Raw genomic sequence first — 15,060 nt, forward strand, 5'->3', positions numbered from 1 at the left:
TGGGGGGCCGTACGGGGGTCGGTGATAAACAGTGTCGCTCATTCACAATGGCCGGCAAACACGCATTAAAACGGACTAATATGAAGTGTATTAATGCGAGCGGCATTGTCTAACCCATGGTGTACATGGCTACTGTCGTGGAGCCTGCCTTTATCCCACCGTGGGGGGCCTTGCGATGCTTACATACGTATATAGGCCCCCTCGATATACCCAGTGACTTTTTAAAAGCCGCCGCAGCAAGGAAAATGCATTCTTCAATCTCTTATGAATGAACCAACTCATTCTCCAGGGATTTTAAATGAATTGACAAGTTTTGCACTGGAGGAGCAGATGGACGCGTAAATACTCCAAACTAAAACATGTTATGGAAGTATTAAAGAATTGTGAAAATTAATTCGCAAAGAAGACTAACAAATTAATTCGATTATCTATCGTATAAAATGTTTACCTTTGGTTCGTAGTTTTAAAGTTTCAGGTCGCAGATCTTTGAATACAAATTGTTTGTGTTTCGATGTTCTGCGATGGACACAGTGCTAGAACGTTTAATAGATCGCTTGGATTGCTTAGCAGATACTAGAAAAATCGTGCAGCAAGCGTTTGAAGTTAAGGCACAAGTTGCACATATGCAATAGATATGCAATGCAAGTATATACGATGTGAAACTGATTTATTCGCTGTAGGAGGAAAACCTCCAGATCTACCATATTTTTTTTAATAGAAAACGTATTGTCCTCCTTTTTTTACGACGACAACTCACTATCAATAATTCTTCTACGGTACAATATAAATACACCCAAGGAACTGAAATAGTCGAATATAAAGCGAGGAAAAGAACTGTTGCAAATGAATGACGAAGTGGAGCAGTGGAAGACAGACATTAAAGTGTATTCCAAGAAGCGTTCAAGTACAAGGTTACGAGGTACACCCCGTATGGGACCAATCGCAGGGTAGTGCTGCAAGCTAGTTCTGCCCACTGGTCTAAATTATGGGGTCGCTGTCCAGCTCGCCACGCATAAATGATTGCCCGTGTTATGTTAAACATCCAACAACGGAGAGCCCCGAGAGCTCACCCACACGAAACATCCGATGAAGGTGGAAGAGAAGCTGGATAAGGGAAGAAGAGAAGTGGAGGAAGAGGCGAACGTTATTTATCTCGAGCAGTCGCACGAGCAAGGATTTTGAATAATTCCTGGTCGGTGGAAGAGGTCGAGGATCTTGCAACTCCAGGCCACTTCGTATTGTCCATAAATATTCTCCAGTCTGCAAAAAGTGTTCGACCACGGGCCACGCGTGCAACATCACATTTTCGTACCTCACATTCTCATCCTCTATCCTCAATTTGCTCTTCCTGACAGATACAGGGCATTCATCTTTTGTATTATACAATTCTCGAAGCTGCAACACGTTGCCGCGTTTTTCCTGACATTTCGGAATCTCGAAAACGTCTCAATAATTTTCGACACGAATTTTTATATCAGTTACGTTTTTCCTAGTGCGTTTATAGATCAGGATGAAGAAGAGTCCTGTCTATTTTGGGATTTCCTAAAATCACTGTAGGATTTGTCTGCTGTTGAAAAGTTGAACGACAAACTATTCTTTATAACAAAGTGTATCGTAGGCTTTGTATTGTATACGAGACAGGTAGAAAAATTTACAATGAAGACAGTCTTCTTTAGATGAATTAGTTTAGATTATTGTAAAACTTTTTCACAGGAAAAATGTTGAATACTGAGAACTAGACTACAAAGGCATTGAAAGAATATTTAACTAAAAAAGAATGAAAAAATCATCATCAACGGAATAGGTAGGAGACAATCATCAATAATGAAAGATTAAATAGTAGAACTTTTAATTAGACTTCTTTTCTTTCTGAGAATTTCCTATCATCGGTCTAATGTTTTCCAAACGAACCGATCTTAATGTATCTTCCAAATAGGAGCGTAGAATATGATCTTTCCACTGATTGTGAGAATATACGGTTCTATCGCGGAAAGTGCAACAATTTGCTGGACACACGAATGCCTCAGAAACAAAAATACAGTTGGTGATCGACTCAGAGATCGGTCGGTCAGTGACCAACGAGGAAAAAGACATATTAGAGACATCATAATGCCAGGGCGAAGCTGTGTTCCAATTTATAACCGGATGATATCGCGATAGAGTCTCAGGTTCGAGGCATTGTGTTCGGTAGGGTTTCGTTCCTGATGTTACACCGGGCATCGACTGGGTGGGGTCTTGGTGCCTTGGTGGCCTGCCACAAGGTATCCTTTTGATATCCTGTTAACTAATGCCAGCTATTCGTTACAGACGAATAACTCAAGAGACGTATACGTTTTCCGCTTAAAGAATACTGCCGCGTTTCATGAACGATTCGACACACTCGAGTCCTCGTTCGAAGATTCTTCAAAGTCTATCGAAGTATTGTTCTTTGGGATATCGATCTTTTCGATCCAATATCGGAATAAAGCTTCACAATTTTATATTCTTCACGTGTATTCTATTTTATTTTAAAGTATTTGTTGGGAGTCATTGCGACGAACGTTATTTGTATTCTCTATTAATTTCTTTCAATTTGTTTATACAGATAGGCACAGTTATTTGGAACAGAGTTGAAACATAATAAAATACGTACGTATTCAAGTACGAAGTATTATCAAAACCTCCTTTACAACGTTTTATCTGAATGCGACGTAAAAATAATCTCACAGAGAAAAGGACAAGGTAAAAAGAACTTGAAAGACGCATAGATTAACACGTGCAAAGCAAAGGAAGAATGTAAAGAAGTATATATAAAGCTCATGTAATATAGTGGGTGAATGAAGGGAAAAAAATCCTGGTTACAACGAGCGAGAAAAAGGACACCACGATGAGATATGAAGTTGAATCCACGAGATTCTTATTCATGAAGGAATACTTATTTTATACAGGAGATAAGAAAAATCTACATTATTGGTAAATATGTATTGCATTTATCGTGGCACGTCAAGCAGGAAATTGACCTGCACCTCTCTAATTTCATACGTCTCGACTGATATTTTAATATTGCAATCATTGCACTAATTCAAAATAGTACATCGTCTTACAAATTTGAAATCAATTAATCCTACTGGAGCTTGAAATGAAAATTTCTTCTAGAATTTAGCTCTTCAATGCAGATTATTCTAGCTAAACTAGTATACTTGAAAAACTTCTGCATTAATTAGAGAATTACATTCCAGATAGATACTCCTAATAAATTGTCTTAAAAAAAAAAAAAAACAATCGTGACATAAAATAATCATTCCGCAGCATAACAAGCTTGCAAGATTAATTAAACTGCAATAACTCCACCTATAGCATTTCAGTCTACATTAACCCACATTTTTCAGAGGTTTTTCAAAATAATGTAGTATTATTTCTCCCTCTATCTAGGGTACGAGTCCAATCATCAAAAGAAAAGCATAGTATTGCGTGATAGTAGTTTCTTAGTGGATAGGTACTTACCTTGCAATTACTCCTCTGGAAGAATGATAAATATATCTGGGTTGCATAAACCTGAACCGCCGCCATTTCTCTTTCCACGGCATCAACGATCTCCAATACGCTTTGCGACAGGTGAATCGGCCAAAGAGTGCACCCTTTACAGCAAAAGAATTAATCGGAACGACGGCACAGAACGTGATCCCGTCAGGTTGAGTCCAGGAGTAGAGGATCGTGCTGGAGGGGCAGGACGAGGTTGGTCAAGTCCTTCCTTGTCGGGATCACTCTAGTAGGCGGTACCAACGTGGCCAGGCCTACCTCTCTTCTGACTCGGGTGTAACAATGGATCTGCAACAATATAAGCATCTCGTTTTCGTCCGGATCTAGACTCGCTTCTGTGCTCTTCCTCTGACGTATACACTGATACATGACAAGTAGCCAGCCCAACAAAACGCCAGGACTGAATATACAGTCGGTAATGCGCTATTGTATCGACTTTAAATATCCGTTGGTTTCGTCTTCCGAGCGGTTTCCGGTATTCAACGTTCTCCTGAATCTTCACACGTTAACAGAAACTTTAACACGTGAGGAAAATTAGACGTTGATACAAAAAGGTACAAATATAGGTAATATATAGAAATGGTAATTCTATTCCGAACTGGAATACTATTGGATAGGTATTACCAGTGGGAATAGAATATTGTATAAGCACGGATATTTAATTTCAGATACGAAGAAATATTTATCGTGTATAGCGAATATAATAAGATGTATAGTGGAATCTTTTCTAAGAATTATGAATGCATTTGTTGTATGTGATAATGAGTAAGGAATAAAATAGAATAAAAAATAAGAAAAAATAAGCAAAAAAAAGATGGTAGCAAAATAAAAATGAAGAAATAAAAAAAATAGAAATTTTCCTTTCTGTTATGAAATTAGAATATTCATACTTAATGAGAACATGTCTGAATATACTACATATACATATACCTGGGCGTATTTAAAGTATAATTGCATGTAATTTTAGCTAAACTTTCTATGCTAGAAGAACACAGATCTACAATTTTAAGCACGAAAGTTGAAATAAGAATGATAAATGGAAAATATATAGAATTATTATTCACAAAAATATTTATACGTTGTTACATCCCTGGCATGAATTTTATAATACATAATTTCTAGAAATACACCGAATTTACGAAATTAATTAAATTCCAACTTATAATCACGTACATATATTTTTCTTAAAAGCAGAATTAAAGAGACTCGTGTTATATGGTGTTTGTAACCGAGCCATGAAAATATTATGAAAACACCAGTTCGGTTTTTGTTCATTTACGCTTTGTTAAATGAACATCTCATGAATTATAAAAATTTTTTACCTTTGCGGCCGGGGATTAAGTTTTACATTCACAGCGTCGAGCGTATTTTACACTACGTCTGGTCCAACATTAAAAATAGATAATGGAGCGGTGAAAATAAACAGTCATCTACGTGCAATCGCTACGTAAGCATGCGTCGTGGAAAAAACAACAGATATGGAGAACAGGGTAAGGAAAAATATAAAGAAAAAAGCCAAATATCATTTTTAATTCATAACTCCATCGGAAAGTAACCAAGGTTCTCTGAGTTTAAAAACTGAGATAAAATATCATTTTCCTTATATTCTGTATCCTTCTTTGTGATGCTTTGCAGAAATTATTAAAAAATATTTCCTGTGTCTTTAACAGTTTGGAATATTACTATAATCTAATGAAAGTTGATCTATAAATAAAATAAGTAAATTCATCGCGAAACATTAATATACAAATAATATTTTATCTTTTCAACTTCCGCTTTAATAGTTGCATTGCCTCAAGAAATAATTTTTACTAGCTACGAATTAATCGTAAAGATTTACTTATAAACTCACAGCTGTATCTACCTTATGATAAAATAAATTAAAATTTCAACGATAATTTGAACGCAAAAACGGCGTATCAGTCAAGATCTCAAACAGCGAAACGCTGTAATTTATACCACGTTAAACATTTTAATAACAGTTACTAGTAGATACGACGTGTAACGAAATGATTTTTTTATCTTTGATTATCACTTACATAAACGTGACAGAATTACATTTTTTTTAGCAAGGATAAATACTAGTTTCGGATAGAGACAGGTATATACCTGTGGACACGGCGATAGATGATCTCTACAAAATGATGTACCAATGATGTTGACAATCTAGCGCCGAGAATACGACGATTCTCGTTCAACTAGCCTCGGTAACAAGCCTCATTGCCACTTTATTATCGCAAACAGATCTGCCAGGAATAGCCACAAATCACACAGAACTGGTTATCCGGTGCGTCATACATGAGCTTATGTCCGTGTTTCTCAACAGCATTATCTATGGAAACGGACTAACTCTCCTATACTGAATACGATGGGAAATATTCTCGAAACAGCATGGAACAATTAGCAATTAGCATAATTTCCAATCCATTACCTTCTAATAGAAATTCGAATGTATGCACAGAAGTGACTAAAAGGCATACATGTAACAGCTTTGATTTATTAACTTCTAAATTAATTTGTATACGAGAATAAATGTGATTCGTAAAGATATCTTCTAGGCAGTTATTTCTGGATACATAAGGGAAGAGGATTATTCTAAATTGAAATAACAATGTTTACACATAATTACAACTAGTTTACTCTTGAAGATATTATATTACTGTTTAATGAAATTGAAGTATCTATCCATTACGAATTTTAATCGAGCGAATCAACGAATAGTATGAATTTTGATAATACGTTGGAATAACGAGTGTTACATTAATTAGAGAGTGTTCACTAAATAATAGAATGTAAACTAATGTTACTCAACTTACATAATCAAAGAATCAGTCAGAGATAGCATAAACATGAGGCGAATTTTAGGTTAGATCCAGGTTAAGTTGTGAACACTTCAAAATATTACACTATTCACGGAAAACACGTACAATTAAAGATAATTCACTAAACAATACTAAAAACTCTGTTACTCAAATTAAATCGATATAATCGATATCGATATCGCAGACGCCATAGAATTGAAAACAGAACAAAGCAATCTATGTGTCGACTTCATCTTCAAACTTTACCGAAATCCTCTGCTATCTCCTTATTCCATTAACTTAACCTCAAATCATACAACATTACCCTGAAAAACGGCATTGAAACGTTGTTGCTCAATGAAACACGTTCGATCTTGGATTTTTTGAAGGGAGATCCGCGGTTCTATGGTCGATATCCTCCGCGGCGGGTAGATCAATGCCCGCAACCAGCCCTAAATCACTCCTTATGACAAGAACAGATGTACGCGAACCTGTCCTGTCGCGAATAGTCAGCGCAATAAGGCGGCGGAGGACGGTCGCGCAGGTATCCGGTAGTCTGGTTCGTTCGGCTGGCTACATCGAATCTATGAGAGCGGCGTTATCGTATTGTAGACTATGAGGCGCTCTCCGCTCGGGCCGTTCGTGTTATGCCGGCTCGGTATACCGCGCGCGGCAGCAGCAAGAATAACGCGACACGTATATAAAGACGATGGTATATCTGTATCAATTGTATGCATATGTGGATCCCTTCTCTAACCTCTTCCTCCTCCGTTCACCACTATCACACTCTCTCTCGCTCTATGTTTTTCTCTCTCTCTCCCTCCGTTGCACCGCACTTCGTTGGCGCACCAAGTTCCAAGGAAGCTCGCGCTCCTAGAGCTGCCTATGTATATTTGTCGCGCTTAACCATTATACGCTTTATCGTTATTGTTCGTCACCGAACGTAGCCTCTCTTTCGTCCCACTCCGCGCCATACTGCGAACGCTGACCAGAGATGCAACAGTGGAAGGGGACAACGGAGGAAAACTAGAGGGCGCTAGAGAAAGAAAGACGGCGCTTCGAGAGTTAACCTCCGTTAAAACAGCATACCTTATGTGATCTTCATTTGAATACGATTATGGATAACGCGATACGCGAAAGAGCTATGCCGCTGCATCAAATTTGATATTCAAATGGACGATACGTCTCTTGTTCCTGCGCTCGCCAACTTCAGCTCGATCTGGACTGATCGAAGATTCGACGAATACCGGCAGATCGCGAGACCGCGAGCTTTCCTGTTGGGTTTGTGTATTATACGTTTTCTGCGAAAGCGTACGAACAAGAACTAGCTACTTCCTGGAAGATGTGTACATGTATCGGGATTCGAGAGTTGCTTAGAAATAGAGAAAGAACGTGGTTAGAAATTATAAAGGCTGGTATACTTACATTATCTAATCGAGTAAAAGTAAAGTAGATAAACGGTAAAAACATTGATACACTCATCTCCATTATTCTATAAGCGCAGATAACATTTTCATACCATTTTCGTTCATTTCCTGCCATTAATGTAGTATGTTATAACCTTCTAGCCCCGACTGTTCTTGCTCGATCAAATTATACTTATATACGTGGAAGAAAAAAAAGATGCTCATCGATACGGATAGCGTTTTTGAATGCTCGACGCACAATCCGCCATGGAGATAAAGTAAGAGCGCGATCTTATTTGAAAGTAAGATACGCGATCGGTGACATTTCTATGCCAAATATATCGCACAAAGCAGCGCCGCTTCTCCCTGTCATATTAAATATTATTTATGTTCGTTCGTATAAAGATCCCGGTTGCTTACGAGGCTTGCTCTCTGCACGGACGACCGCGTCTGTGTTTTCCATACAAGTACAACCGCACACACGCCGCCGCGATAAACCGCCGCGTGTGTAACCACCAGCATATGAAACACAAAGAACGGCCAATCGAAAAACAATATCGATCCATTGTTTCGTCCGTCCAATAAATATCGTAAATATCGGTCTACTGAATTACAGGTCCAATCTCGTTCGCAGATCAGCCGACCTGCACTGTTACATCGTAAACTTGCCTCTCCGCTGGGCTTCAGCTAGTCTACTGATATAGTAGCTTCAACGCAACGTGCGTTTGATGTAAAGGAATCCGCTTTGAAATTCCCTTTATACGCAAGGGTCTTTTTCTGAGTTGTTTAGAGTAAGTTTTTATTGATGCATTCGTAAATTATATATACTAATTGAACTCGAAAAGAAGGAAGTCATCATCTTAAAGCGCAGAAGCTGTAATACTATAAACAACAATTTTGTTATGTTGCGATGTAAATTCCTGCTGTAATATTAAGGAAAATTAAATAAATATTTGAAAAGCGTGCAACTTTATTGAAATATATAGACTTTATGATGATCAAAAAAAATAATTTTCATCCTAATTGAAAATTGAAGATTGTATCGTAATTTAAAATATTACCAACGCTTAGAACAATTGAAATCTGTTAAAGAAGCGAAAGTATGGGTAGATATTTTTACGGTTTGCATGCAAAGATACTCAAATGTATATCATGTTTTGTCGAGTATTGCGTCAATAAGAATACATAGATGGACAATGTTGATAGAAGAGACTTTCTGAAGCGTATATAAAAACGTATCATGGAAGGCCATTGAGAAGTAACATTATATCGCATTTGTTCTCGTGTACCGAACTGCGACACACGTTTCTACTCGAGTTTCCGCCCTTGGTTTTACGTAACCCTTTGAGAGAGCGTAAGTCAATGATCATGACCAAGAAACACCAATTTCATCAAATTTTCTAGGGAAAATATTATCAACTAACGTAAATAAACATTAATGGCAGTATATTTGTATATTACATTACGTATTATGTTAACTGCCTTAAAGTACATAAAAGGACAATAAACGATATTTAAAACAGCTGCAAGATTTGTGAAAGGATAGATGAATTAAATTGTGAATATTTAAGTTAGTTGATAGTACTGACAGCGCCATCTCTTGCTGAATATTCGAAGCTGCGGTGTGTTGCCAGTGACACTCAACTTACGTTCGCATATAAAATTTCATAATTATTTTACGAAGAAATATTTTCACTTATTAGTATAAAAATGTTAAGTAAGAAATTAAATGAAAAATTCTTTAAATATAGGTACTACAGTGAAAATTAAAGCAGTTATTTCTTTAGAAAGGAACAAAATTTTTCCATACAATTTCAAGTTCAATTATTATTGATATTTTCATAAACCAACAATTATTGATCTACACAAACCAAGTATTTAATCTTTCGGATAAAACTAAACACGAATAAAACAGTCTTGCGGTACAAATGATTTCTTCTGCAAATCTATAAGTTTTACTAAACTATCAGCTTGCAACGCAGTCCGTAATCATTAATGTATATTTCATTTTATTATTTCCTTTTCTTTCCTTTTCATCTATCTACCACTAGTTAGCTAGTTTTGTTTTTCTTTTATTCTAACTATACCTTCTAGAATACTCTGTAATGTGTATCCACATATACAGAAGGTTTCTCTTATTATTATTATAAAGCTATCTTTAAATAACAATATCTATGATTATGATAATCGCTACAAGACGATTCTATTTATCTTAAACTGGTCATGAAACAAACAATTTATAAGATTGGAGACCATACTATAGAAATGTACCAATTCCCCTTCCTACTTATAATTTTTCATTCAAATAACGGCAGACGTTCAAACAAGTAGATTTAGCCAGCAGAAGTTCTTCAATCAGACGCTAACTAGAATTCCCTTCCATTAAACTTCCATCATAATAATGTCAATAATTAGCGTTGAACTCCCTAAACATTCGGTACATTTAATCAAATCTATACCTGCAAGTCTACTAATAATTGCTAAAATGTATGCATATGTGTACCTTTCTGAATTCAGAAATTGGCGGAAGCCAGTAAACAGGTGAAAAATTCCAGGAAATTTGGAATACGAATGCACTGGGTACGTAGGTAGATAGGTACGTGCACACGTTGAATCCGTGAATTTTTCGCGAGTATCCAGCCGCGGTATAATCTCGCATCGAGTGGTTGGATAGACTCAGAGGAAAAAGAACGGCGGGAGTACAGACGGAGAAACGTACACGCTAAGGGTGTAAGTAGGGAGTGCGAGCGAGAAAAAGAGAGTATGTATACGTATGTATTAGAAAGGGAAGAGCAAACGAGGGAAAAGGAGAAAGAAAACGCGACTGTAGAGGGAAGGAGGGGGCGGAGAGTTAAAGAGGATTGCCGATCCATCCATGAGGGACGATGCAGTCTCTGAATGCGAGATAAAACCTCGCTGATGCCCAGCAGAGCGATCTGTGTAGTGCGAGTAAGAGTGCAAGCCGACCGTCAGGCGGAAAAGAAAGAAAAAGATAGAGGGTTAAAGAGAACAGCGGGCAGAAAGAGAGACAGGGAGGGTGAGAAAGAAAGAGTGATAGAGGGAGAAAGAGAGGGGAGAAGGGTGAGGAGATCCATTGAATACAGCGGAAGGTAAAACTCGAGGTACCAGATCCGAAGAGACGCTGAAGACTCTTCCAAATCCATATAAATTGTCGTATTGTTAGAAGGCCATGCCGCATACCAATTCGAGATGACACGGAAAAATCCACGGGGAAGAGCAGCGGCAACGATTTTTGTCGCCGGTTTCCAACGCGATCGCCAAGTCTATGTCGTTTCCCTTCGACATGGCATTGCGCAGAGTTTCGAATTTAGCATCCTCCGCGATCTACGTACCACACTCTGCCTTTCCGTTCCTCTTTTCGTTCGCTTTATCGGGCAATTCATGGGTTATTCAAAGGGACTATCTCTTCCTGGATTGTAGGTATAGTAGGAACGAAGGTGTAGCGCGTTCAGCTACCGCGAAACGTGTTATTTCTTTTGCTCCTTGAAAGAAGGAAATGAGAACGATCGATAAAGACACAGTTGCAATTAAAACCTTTTCTACGGATATTGCCCCGACTGATGACAACTTTAATTACATTATCTTCATTCGGATTTGATTGAGAAGAAAATTTCTGAAGAGTCTACGACTTCAGAAGAATTTGTTGAATTCGATAAACCCACGAAGTCCTCACCTCGTATAAAGATTGGTATATTTTCGTCTCATCCATTCTACAAAATCGACTCTATACCATACATTTGGATTAAACGCATTATTTCCAGAATTTTCCGTACATACGCTACTCCTTAACTACACAAAATATTGAAACTGTTCGGAAACGAATCTAAATGATATCATTCGATTCTTTAATACGGACGAAGATTATTGACACGATGAATACTTCGAAATCCTATTTTCTTACCAGTATTTCCTTATATTTCACACCTCCGTCGAAAAAGCAAAGAAACGAGACGTAAGAGCGGCAGAAGAAACAGAATTTCTAGTTACCAATAGCCAATGGAAGAGTGGAGCGTGGTGAAGATCAGAAAGCAGGCTGGTCGCGGACGATTACCTCGGAACGAAAGATTCGCTGACACACAGGGACCTTACCTTACTGAAAATAACCCGCGCAGATACAAGTGGCAAAATTAAAAAGGAACACGAGAAGCGCGTTTAATCTCCCGGTCTATAAAGACTCTGCGACGGGGGAGGATCGAGGCGCGAGAAAAGAAGAAGATGGGAGAAAGGATTTCGCGCGATTCGGCAGCAGCCGCTCTACGTTTCGAAGGCATCGGCAGAAAGGAAATCGGCTTACCGGGCAAAAATATACTGATATTTATGAGGGTCGCGACATCAGAGCTAATCTTTCGGAGATAATAATTTATCGGCCACCGGTACACCAAGGAGGTGTATTTTGACTGAAATCCCTTTGCCCCTTCTTTCTTCCTTGCGTCTTTCCACGCCAACCCCCCTACGATTTCGATGCTCTCCGGTACCGACTCGTATTTCAGTCGACTTCAAAGAGTTGGTTGACAGCGCAACCTCCCTCGACGTTTCTTTCACGATAGAAAAGAACCACCGAAGAAAAACCCGATGACGTTTATCGATAGCTCTGTAAATCTCTGGTGGTTTTGAGAAAAAAGGATTTCTCTCAAATGTGAGTTTTTCCATCTGACGATTAGGCTATGGAAGTTTAATTATTTATAGAGAATTTTAATGCGTCTCGCGGTATATACATCAAGTACAAAATATGTAAAACACCTAAATTATTCGTTAGAATTCTCCAGCGGATCAAACATCTGTTTAACTATCATTCCTTTCGTTGCGCTTATAAACATATGAATTTGCGTAAATATTTACAAACTAGTAATCACACGTTTGACGATAAATATGTAGCGAAATTGAAAAGTTTACAAAAGGTAGAATCGATCAATTTGTCTTCCTAAATTTTCATTTCTATGGTTGTGTTCGAATATCAGTTCGTACAAACATCTGCAATATACTTTACATATACTCTTCACAATATTATTTCCCTACATTTCCCAATAAGATTTATCTCGCTGTTAGATTCAAATATGTTCTTCGAAATCCCAAAGTATTTACCTTAAAACTGCATCAACGTCGATCGAAAAGAAATATTACAGGCAGGTGTATATTGCGACCTTTTTCGTTAAACGAAGAGGCAGCAAACAAGTCGGACGATTAATCTAGAATAACAAAGTTCTGCCAAATTCCTTCCAAACAAATCTTCTTGAAATGTTAGAACAGCTGTACGCTGTACGTTGACCGATTTTCGTACAGCAAGAGATTCGAGTCGTTGATCACGACGAGGATCGCGATGAAAAGCTACATCGCGGAGAGACGCGTGTGTGAAAGACCGTACCAGATCGAGACGGGGCCAGAATAATAATAGGATCCGAATTCCTCGGTGATACATCGACTGGCGTTTCGTTATTTACGACAGCTCCCCTTAATCCACGCTAGAAACGGCGAATCGCATTAACGGGAATGGCGAATCCGAAAATCTGTCCTTGCACAGCGTTCCCAGATTGCCGCGTACGAATCCTGATCACGAATCGCGACCGGATTACCCTTGCTCAAAAGCACGAGAATGTTAATGCGAGTAAGAATTCCTCCACGCAGATCCAAGCTTTCGTCTAATCCGATCAGCAAGTACTGTTTCTCTACTATTTCTTTCATATTTAGATAAATCGATATCCGCTTGCAATTTGTCTTATATGAAAGAGATGTCGACTACGATGCAGGTATAGATATGACGATGTAATAGTGGAAAATTGGAGAAGATTCATTAGTTTAAATATTCATAGTTGGATTAGATATGTATTTTTGATGGATTAATTTACATAATTGAACATTTTTGTGATCTTGTGAAGGTATTAAGTAACGAAGCATTAAAGTACTAATTTATTACGCGCGTGTTTCATTATTATTATATATCTCTAGAAGTATATTATTATGTTATTATATTGTTATATATTACTATTGTTATATGTTGTTACATGTTATATGTATATTATTATTGTTATATGTTATTATATTATTATATATTATTATATTATTATTATTATTATTATTATGTAATAAAAATATAATTTGTATTCTACACAGATACGTAGAATAGAAAAGATTATGTATCATAGTAGTTGCTGCAAAAATTAAATAAGAATTTTGAAATTCTATTTGACGCCATTATCATTCAGTGACAAGAAAGGATATCTAATTTGTAATAGTTTAAGAAAAGCATAAAGAGTATTTCGATACTTGTAGTAGTAGAATTATATTGTATAATTTATTGTTACAGAACACGTAAACAAAATTGATCGATACATTTGTCACCGTTTAATTCGTTTTGGCGATTTTTTGATTGCTACAGTAAAGAAGTAGCTCGCCTTAGAAAATATGATAAACACTCCTGTAGAACCTCTTATATCGTGCAAAACGAGTGTTGCCGCTGTGATATATTTCGCAAATCTTTCGTTATTTATCACGCGACAACGTTCGTAGCTCCCCTCGCGCGTATAACGCTTTCCCTTTCGACCGTCAGTCGTCTCCCTGTTTCCTTTCTTCTTCTTATTTCAAGAATATATTGCCACGGAATTTAAGAAAATAATAGAATTCGGACTTTTGATACAATTCACGGAACTTCTGATACAACACTTTGTTCCATCAACTGATAGTAGAACGTAAAAATGGTGCTTAAGTTGGAGAAAAATTTAGTAATATTTATTACAAAATATTACATAATATTTTCTACAAAGATGGCGAAGAATTTAGTAACATTTATTATAAAGTTGAGCAAGAATTTAATAACATTTATTACAAAATATTACTCGTCCAACGAAGGCTATAATTATTGTTGAAAAACCGACCGAGAAGGCTTTTTACTCCCATAAATTATAATTATTTGGAAAATAAAATTATTCAAAAAGTAGAATTAAATAATTTAGAAAGAAATAATCTTTACATACCGTGGGTCAACTATTATTACCATTTTATTATACCTTGCTGTTTCTTCAATAAACAATCCTTGTACAGTATATCTAGAACACAGATTGTATAACGCAACATTGGAAAATTCTATGAATTTCCTCAAGCAACGTGTTAGCCTATGAAAAGTATAATAATTGAATTTTCTATCGGACGTATCCAGCTGGTTCGCAACATCGATACTAGCCATTCTTTATCGTGAAACTGGAAGGATCGCGTGTCGCGTGAGATAACGGGGCCGTTTGTAAAATGTAAAATTCGTAATGCATCGCCGCAAAAGTGGAATAAGCCAAGACACACGGGGGTGGAGGCGTCGCGGGCGGTGG

General features: G+C 37.3%; 1 protein-coding gene across 3 annotated transcripts in view; it reads right to left on the reverse strand.

The window, feature by feature from the left end:
• The window catches only part of LOC112212067, a 161,481-nt gene that overhangs the window by 87,741 nt on the left and 58,680 nt on the right, over nucleotides 1–15,060 (reverse strand). Inside the window, exons 1-2 of one of the 3 annotated variants that reach the window (XR_004460896.1) lie at nucleotides 6,336–7,071; nucleotides 3,484–3,807 (exon numbers count right to left, since the gene is read on the reverse strand). The exons of 1 other annotated variant lie outside the window; for it this stretch is intronic. The gene's annotated coding sequence lies outside the window, so the exon portion shown is untranslated. Of the gene's footprint in view, nucleotides 1–3,483; nucleotides 3,808–5,628; nucleotides 5,836–6,335; nucleotides 7,072–15,060 lie in introns of those variants that run through there. One more of the 3 variants, XR_004460897.1, reaches the window with a different exon arrangement.

Source organism: Bombus impatiens, unplaced genomic scaffold (assembly GCF_000188095.3).
Source record: "Bombus impatiens unplaced genomic scaffold, BIMP_2.2 scf_0102, whole genome shotgun sequence".
Classification (NCBI taxonomy): Eukaryota; Metazoa; Arthropoda; class Insecta; order Hymenoptera; family Apidae; genus Bombus; species Bombus impatiens.